Source organism: Panthera leo, chromosome C2 (genome assembly GCF_018350215.1).
Source record: "Panthera leo isolate Ple1 chromosome C2, P.leo_Ple1_pat1.1, whole genome shotgun sequence".
NCBI classification, from domain to species: Eukaryota; Metazoa; Chordata; class Mammalia; order Carnivora; family Felidae; genus Panthera; species Panthera leo.
Window position 1 is genome coordinate 12548747 of NC_056687.1, and position 8571 is coordinate 12557317.

At 52.2% G+C, this 8571-nt stretch overlaps 1 long non-coding RNA gene across 2 annotated transcripts; it reads left to right on the plus strand.

Annotated features, from left to right (window-relative positions):
• Positions 1–4094: 4094 nt before the first annotated feature.
• LOC122198553 lies at positions 4095–8304 on the plus strand. 2 transcript variants are annotated; one of them, XR_006193045.1, is made up of 5 exons: positions 4095–4558; positions 4772–4872; positions 5383–5471; positions 5781–5951; positions 8092–8304. It is a non-coding gene; the product is annotated as an uncharacterized LOC122198553 (long non-coding RNA). The 2 variants fall into 2 exon arrangements; XR_006193044.1 differs by having other exon boundaries at positions 4095–4872.
• Positions 8305–8571: the final 267 nt, after the last annotated feature.

Here is an 8571-nt window from a genome sequence, read left to right on the forward strand (position 1 = left end):
ACGAAAGGAAGAGTCTGGGTCGTGTCCCGCCCAGAGGACCCTGGGGCACGCCAGCATGGACTCAGAGATCAGCCGTCGCACGAATTCCCACACGCTAGGTCCTGGGCTACCGTTGGCCTGGATTATACATTCAGACCAGGAGAACCACAGCCACGTCTGTCTTGCTGCTTGGGCCACGAGGCAGGGGCAAAAGCACCAAATCACCCGTATGATCCCTGATCCCGCCGTTGGCTGTTGGGCGGCCGCATACCCACAGCTGTGTCACTGTTTTCACCCTAAACCTCTCCCGGGTGCCCCTGGCACAGCAGCCCATGGTACCCAACACCTTTTATTATTTTTCCGTGGCCCATCGAGAGGTCATCGTACTCTGGGTGGCCCGGCGGCCACCAGCGCGTGGCCGACGAACAGGACAACATGCGGGAGCCCTTCACTCTGCCCCTTCGTCTGCAACATCATCTTGAAATAAGGTGGAGCCATGTGTGCGTGACGTGGATTTCAGGACCGCGGTGCAGTAAATGTCCACGGGCCTCCCCCCGCCGCCTACTGCCCTTCCCCCTTCCCACCCACCACCCCCCAGCCCTCAAACAAAGTAGGCAGACACAATAGCAGCATTATTCTAGTGGGTTCTCATTTCTTGTTATCCCATTTGCATCGTGCCCGGATGGATCCCATAGGCTCAGCAACTGTGGGTTCTAGCGATAAATTTGCAAAATGCAAGATGCACTCAAAATACAAAACTGCACTCCAGTCTTTGGGTCAGAATCCTCTGGTAGGACTAAATCGCTTACGTTGTAAAGTGAAAGAGATGAAGATAAGACAATCAAGGGCATTGATATGCAAAGCGAAACCCCAAAACTGAGAGCTGCTTTGAGTTTAACTAGTAGACCTTCACAAAATGAACTCAGCTCACAGGAACAGATGTCCACCTTCTCTGGCAACAGTTTCCGGGGCCGGAAAACTCTTGGCATTTCTCGAGGTAATTTACATTTAACTGATGAAAGAGTTTTTGAGCCGGATAGCTCTTGATTTTGCCTGGGGATGTAAGTATGATTTACCTTATTGAATATGGGATTTTAATAGCTTTGTGCCATAGGAACCCCCAAATCGGTGAACGCAGGTAGAGGAGTGATGGCACCGTTAGCAAAAATGGTCCGCCTTATGAATGCCTGATTGAAGCTGTGAAACTGTGAATTTCAAAATGTGTCTCATACGTTCAAATGTACGAGAGCCAAAATTCAAATGTGTCTCACACTAGAGTTACAAGAGCAGTATATAAATCGATTTCTTCATTATACATTTAAATATTCATAGTATTTTTCTCAGCTGAGGCATCGCGTACATAACGCAACTGAGATTTTCGCCTAACTTCCCTCCCCAGCCCCGGGAAGGCTGCGAAGTGGCTTCTGTCTCCACTCCCGGATGGCCCCGCGTTTCAGCACTTTCCCAGCCCCACTGGGGCTGCTGTCTGTTTGTATGTCGTCTCCCTGAATGCACTGGGAGCTCTGGAGGCGGGGCACTGTTCTAGATTTTAATTCTTCCCCTCCAGAAGCAAGGACTTCGACATTTTCTGAAGCAGGCGAGGCTGATGTCGATGGGGGGCGGGGGGGGCGGGGCGGTGAAGGGACAGGGTCTTCTCTTCATTCAAGGGCTGCTGTGCCTTGGCCCTTCTGGATAAAGGGAGGGGTGGGGCTAGAGTCAGGGGTGGGGGTGCTAATTCTTCACAAGGCCACGCCTCACGGATCAGTGACAAAGTTCGGGCACCTGCTAGGGTCTGGTTTTGCCTGAGGGAGGCTCCTGCTTCCACAGGCTTTGGCTACACGCAGGACCTCCTGGTGCCGGGGGGGGGGGTTTGGGGTCACTCTGGGCCTAACGGAGCACAGCGTCCGTGCTTTTGTCACAACCCGATTGGGGGCCTGCAGAATTCCTCAGCGGACGTGAGCCTCGAGGCTTTCTCAACTGGGGAAGCCGTCACATGATCAGAATTTCATTTTAGGAGCAGAATCGTTAGTGGAATCCAGGACATTTTGTCATCACACAGAACACACCCTGAAAGATCATCTACCGTGTTTTTGAAGCGTATTAATTTATTTTGAGAGAGTGAGAAAGCAGGGGAGGGACAGAGAGAGGGAGAGAGAGAATCCCAAGCAGGCTCCACGCTGTCAGCACAGAGCCCGACGCAGGACTCCGTCCACGAACTGTGAGTTCGTGACCTGAGCCAAAATCGAGCGTTGGACACTTAACCGACTAAGTCACCCAGGCGCGACCCCCCCCCCCCCCCCCCCCGCCCGCGATCATCCAACAGTTTTCAAAGCACGAACAGCCTCAGACTGAATCAGTGCCACACAGCACGGCTCCACGTGGGGGTGCACGTTTTCCTGCTCTTGGAGGCTTCCGTCCAGTCTTGGGTGTCTCCAAAGGGCCACAGACAGAAGTCCTACCAAATAGAAAAGCGACAAAACCTGTGTCCAAAAATGGCAAGGAGGAAGAGAAGTGTCTCTGGGAAGCTTCTGGTGGAATGTATGGAGCTGGGCATGTAGACGTCCACACTACCCTCATCCCAGGAATGAGAGTCGGGGTCCCAGAGCCCCCCTTTGACCCCACAGTGTCTGCCTCTCCTCACTCCAGCTGCATTCCGGTCCTGTCTTCCTCAGGCCATCTCAGCGACCGCACGTCTCTGCAGGGCCCCTCCCTGAGGCCACTTCCTCAGTCACCTTTTAGACCCCACAGCCCCCCACTCTGGGGGAGGGGGAGGCCCTACCAGTCAGCACCCAGGGAACCCCGGGCCGGTTTTTGATCAGAACTCAATGAGACATCTTAAAATGCCTAAAGAGAGAGAGGCTTTCAAACTATACAAATACTATGGGTTCAAATTAGAAAATGTAAGCCGGGGGGGGGAGGGGAGAAAAGAAAAATAATTCAAATATCATCTTCCAGAGAGAGGTGTTCACTTTTTTTATCATGAAAATTGAAATTTATGGTGAAAGCACAAAAACAACTCATGGGGATCTCCCAAGTGCCCATCACTCAACTTGCAAAACTCTCAGCGCTTTGCGAATCCGTGCTTCGCAATGTCCTCCCGATGTCCCCTACTGAAGTCTTTAAATGTTTTTGTTTTGTTTTGTTTTTTGTTTCTGAGACAGACAGGGAGAGGGGGACAGAGGATCCGAAGCAGGCTCCGCACTGACAGCAGAGAGCCCGATGTGGGGCTCGAACCCACGACCTCGAGATCATGACCTGAGCCAAAGTCGGACGCTCAACTGACTGAGCCACCCAGGTGCCCCTCTACTGAGGTCTTTTAAAGAAATTCCCAGACATTATTTCACTTCATCTGTAAATTTTTTGTTTTTTTTTTTTAAAAGGTTTTACAGATTTGCACATAGAAGAGGCACAAAGAAAACAATAAAGAATCCCCAAAGTATAAACAATACAAACAGCATTCTCTGATCATAGAGCAAACAAACTAGAAATTCGCACTAACATCCAACCCACAGAAAGGCCCTTCCTCCTGGAAATCAGACATATGTATCTTTTTTTTAATGTTTATTTATTCATTTTGAGAGGGGGGAGGGGCAGAGAGAGAGGGAGAGAGAGAGAATCCCAAGCAGGCTCTGCACCATCAGCACAGAGCCCGACGCAGGGCTCCATCCCACTAACCATGAGATCATGACCTGAGCTGAAATCAAGAGTCAGATGCTTAACCGACTGAGCCACCCAGGCATCCTTCAAACACATATATTGAGATACACGCTTGCAAGATGGGAGCTATTCCAAAGCTGTACAATTTCTAGAAAGTAATGATATGAACAGAACAGCAAGTATATGATTCTGCTCCAACAATAGCTACAAAAATATCTAGTAGTAAATATCAGAAACTATAAATCATTAAACACCTAAATAAAGAACTAGCAAAGGACCAACAAAGTAAACAAAAGAAAGCAGAAGGAAGGAATTAATGGAGGTCAAAGCAGAAATGTAACAAGTTGAAAAAGAGTGTTTCACTAATACGTCAAAACCGGGGGATCGAAAAATCAACCAAATTGGAAAACTACTAGTTGGCGTAATTAAAAAGAGAAAGAAAGAAAGAAAGAAAGAAAGAACCAGAAATACACAAAGTAAATGACAAGAGAAAAATAATTAGAAGGATTTTTAAAAATAAGATGACCGGTGACTCCCATTGGCTCCATCTATAGCCTCCGCTCACAGCTCGTTCAGTGCTTGGGTGTGGATGCTTGTTCTGTTCGAACTTGATCCCACTAGAAATCTCCTTTTCTCCCTACATCCCCCGCCCCTGGGTCCCAGGCCTCTCCCCTAGTTGCAACGATCGAGGCTCAGCCTTTGAACTGTGTACCGAAGCCTTGTGAGCGGCTGACTCAGAGCTTGAGACCAGGAGTCATCAGGTGTGCGATTCTATGTGGTGTGTGCTTAGGTTTTCTCGAGCGCTGTCACGGAAGAAAAGGAGAAAACTCAAACACAAAACTCACCAAGGGACCCTATGAAAACCTTAAAGACCAGTTGATCACAAAGCTGCCTGAACCATCACAAAGCACAGAAAAAGAACGTAAGCTTCCATGTTACTTCCATGAAGCTAATAGAACATCGCTAGCAGACCTGAGAAAGACAGTCTATCACTAACAAATACCGACGCGAACATTTTTGCATAAAGCCAGAAGCAGAGAGAATCCCCAAACACGTTTAATATGTCACGAGCAAGTGGGATTTTTTTCCAGAAATGCAGGGCGGTTTAATATCAGGAAATCTATCCTCTTCACAGAGCTGGGAGAAGAACCACGTGATCGCGTCCACACACGCCAACAAGGCATTTGACAAAATTCAGCTCCCGGTTGATGCTGGCTATAAACCGCAAACCACAGGGTACGGATGTTCTGCCTCCTGCCACATTTCTCTCGCTCTTAGTCTTCCAAAACGCGACTGGGGTGGGGTTCCAAGGTGGGTCTCTGGAGCCCCCCGTCCGTGGTAAGGCTGGGTATGGAGGATGAGGTTGAGGGGCTAAGTTCAGACGAGGAAGCCGGGTCGACGTCAAATGCTTGAGCAGCTGAAGAGGAAGCGGAAGCCCACAGGTCTCCGTAGGGGAAGACCAAGGTGGTTTCCAGCCCGGCCAAGGGTCCCAGGAGGGCAGCTCCCCTCCCACCACCAGCCTCCAGAACTGTGGATCGGGAGGTCCAAGAGCAAGGTGTCGGCAGATGGGTTTCTCCCAAGGCCGCTGTCCTTGGCTTGCACCCGGCCACCTTCCCGCCGTGTCCTCACGTGGCCTTGCCTCAGTGCACCCCTGATGTCTCTTCCCCTTCCTGGAAGGACACCTGTCCCCTGGGGTTAGAGCGCCACCCTCCTGACCACAGTGATAAGGTCTTCTCTTGTTTGCAGTGCTCGTGCCTGGCTCCAGCTTTGATGGTGGAGGCATCTACTCCAAAAACGGCTCTCTCCGCTAAACACGCGGCCGGCCACGGGACTGGGTAAAGAGCCGGCCCCCCACCTGCCGGTCTCCTTGTTTCAGCCATCTTGGTTGATTCAGATAACAGACCATTTGGGCCTCTTGCTTTTTTTTTTCTTCTCTTCCCACCCTTCGAATTCCTAGGCCTATGTTTTAAGTTCACCAGTAGAGTATGAACCCTCAAAACCCTAGCCCCCACCTTCAACCCCAATAAAAGTAGAATTCCAGGACTGGGCACTCACACAACTAACTCTGTCTCTCTCTCTCTCTCTCTCTCTGGGACCTTGCTGTGTGGCCCCGGGTGTGCTGTGTAACTTCCGGGTCCTGTAAGTAAGAAACCTTTATTTCAAAGTTCCCTGACGGTTGTCACTGAAGGACATCTGCCACCAGAGCGAGAACCAGGGGGGCCCGTCCAACCACAGCACTGGTTACTGCTCAGCTGAGACCAGCGCACAACAATGACGCCGTCTGACCTTATCTCCAAACGCCGTCACAATCTAAGGTAATAGAAAGATGAGGGCTTCCGTGTTTGAGTTTGGGGAGCACACAGTTCAGTCTGCAGCAGGCTCTGTCGCTTAAAAAGCTGCAAGATCTTGGGTAATTTATTCACCTTCTGAGCTGCAGTTTTGTGCTCCGTGCTCTGGAAATAGCAGCATCGCCCCACCTCGTAGGACCGCGCAAGCCATCGAGCCCCCCAGGCTTCCTGCCCTCTCGCCACCATCACCGGCGCGAAGCTGTCTTCTTCGTGTTGCAAGAAGGCTGTCGCGCCGCCTCCGGGTACCGCGCCTGTGCATCCGGCAGAAGGACGGGGGAGGGGCAGAGCGCAAGAGGCCACCGTGGGGCCCACGCCTGCCTGCCCCGCCTCGCCCGTTGCTCCCCGTTAAACCACGCAGAGGCTCTTGCCCACATTTCCCCCTCGCTCCCCCCTGCCCCCTGACCGGCGCTGGTGCTTCCCCGTGTGGCCCCTCCTCCAGGGAACTGTGAATAACAACCTTTTCAGTGGTAGTTGTCTCCCGACCTGATGGCCTCACTGCCCTGCATAATAATAGAGCCTTCCTTTTAAAACATGAGGATAGAACAAAACCAGTGGTGTTCGGCAGGGGGGGGGGGGTGTCCCCGAGATCACGGCCTGCAATTTGTTCTCAGATCTGCTACCTGCCTCTGCTCAGTGCTGAAAGGCACGGCTTCCCCCTCAAGACAGGATGCGTGGGGAGCGCCCGGACAGCTGTCACTCCTCCAGGGCGTGGCCCTTCGTGGCTGCTGTTCCCCCGCGTGGGCTCCTGAGCCCTACCCCGCGGCCCGGCCGCCCTGCCCGCCCACCATCCTGGTCACACCGGTCCAATGGCTGGGTGCAGCGACTAGAGGTTTCCCCTCCCGGAGTGCAGGCTCTGTCTGAACCCATATTTGGGGACCCGGGAGGGGTCAAAGAGCTGCTAAGTTTAGAATCTCAAAGCAACGTTCGCAGCCTGTGAACGCAGATGCGTGCTGGGCTGTTTTAATGAAAGGAAGTTTATATAAAAAGCTGTGGGAAATGTAGCACTTCCTTGGATACAAACACGGCCCAGTTACACATTCGCTCAAGATTTTGTCACTGTGACAAAGAGTTTCAGGAGCTGGAGGCCAAGTGGGCTGTCAAGAAGAACAGCGGTGGCCTAGTGAAATCGGGGTGGGGGGGGGCAGAAACCCGTCCTCGGCAGGCCCCTGGGTCCTCAGATTCGGAGAACCACATACTCAGGAAGAGTTAACTGCTTTGCTCTATCATCTCCAGCTTTGCAGGCCGGAGGGAAAGCCGTATATCAACGGGGCAGGATTGAAAAGTATTCCTTATATTTGGGAAACAACCAGTCATGGTTGTTTGGGTGATCAGGAAACATGATGCCAGCCCCTAGTCTGTATCCTCATGATCAGGGCTGCCGTGCACCGCCGTTCAGGTTGTGCACCGCGCAAGTGCTCCTGGCCGAGAGGCACGGCGGGCTGAGATCGAGAACGGAGCCGCGTCTACCCAGAGAGAGTGACGTTTTCTAATTTTTCAAACCAAGCCATGTGTCCAGGAGGTACATCCATCTAGAGGAAGAGTGCCGTCTGTGATTGTCACAGAGGCAAGGTCTGGGGGCCCTGAGGTTGACCCAGCTGAGTCTCCTCCTACGTGGGCGGCTTACCGAGCCTGAGGAAGCCGGGCTGAGCACTTCAGATAACTGGTCTCACCTGATGAGAGGTGGGCCGGGACTCTGATGTTGTCCAGGCTCCTCCGCGGTTGGCAGGATTAGCTGGATTTCAGGGAAACGGGGACCGGGAGGGACTCCGTCGTACCAGGCCCTCATCCCTGACGTGACGAAACACCGTGGATGCCTCTGGAGTTGGCCAGGAGACAGACGCAGTCTGATTTTTTTGTTTTCCTTTAAATAGCCCCCTTCGTGGCTCCAAACCCAGGCTTCTCTGAGGGAGGCAGAAACCACCTCTGGGCACTTTGCTTGTGTATGTTTCCCCCCGCAGAGAGTGTCCAGATGCCAGCACCAGCCACATGCGTGGCTCCTAGTTGCTCCTGGGCCCGTGGCCTTGCCCTTCGTGCTTCCAGGGCAGCAGAAAGACCACGACCAAGGCTGTGACTTGTCTCCAAACAGCGATTCTTTCCTTTCTTTCAGTAAAAGAGCAGTAGTTAATTCCGGAAGCTGGACTCCGTGCTGAGACTAAATCGCCACATTCCCCACCCTTCGTTGTAGTTGGGGGGTAGTAGCCACGTGATCAAGCCCCGGACAAAGAAATGAAAAAGAAAGGATGGGAGTAACATGGGGACACACGTCTTTTAAAGTGGCTTCTTCCCAGACACCTGGGTGGCTCGGCCAGTGAAGCGTCCAACTCCAGCTCAGGTCATGATCTCAAGGTCTGTGAATTTGAGCCCCTCATCGGACTCTCTGCTGACAGTGCAGAGTTCGTTTCTGAGTCACTGTCTCCCTCTCTCTCTGCCCCTCCCCCACTCATTCTCCCCCCCCCCCACCGCCCCTCAAATAAAAAATAAACATAAAAATAAGGTGACTTCTTCCTCTTCTCCTTTCTCCTTTCCGACACCTGGAACACAGACGTAATGGCTGGACTCCAGCAGTCATGTTGGACTATGAGATGAC